The following is a 210-nucleotide window of genomic DNA, read 5'->3' as shown; positions in this document are numbered from 1 at the left end:
CTCGGTCTGAACGCCGGGTATCGAACCGGGTCCGTCTAGCTCGTAGCCCGTCATTGTACCGACTGACCTATCCTGACTGCCTACAAAGGCGGTGAATTTATCGAGCAGCTGAATGACTGTCAGCTTCCCATGGAGGACTCTGCTCCATGGAATGAATTAATTAAGAATTCTTAAAATTTCTGTTTTTAAAAACAGTGTTTGTTAGATCGT

The sequence above is a fragment of the Cryptotermes secundus genome, unplaced genomic scaffold (genome assembly GCF_002891405.2).
Source record: "Cryptotermes secundus unplaced genomic scaffold, Csec_1.0 scaffold1849, whole genome shotgun sequence".
NCBI classification, from domain to species: Eukaryota; Metazoa; Arthropoda; class Insecta; order Blattodea; family Kalotermitidae; genus Cryptotermes; species Cryptotermes secundus.
Note: the sequence above shows the minus strand (reverse complement) of the source record.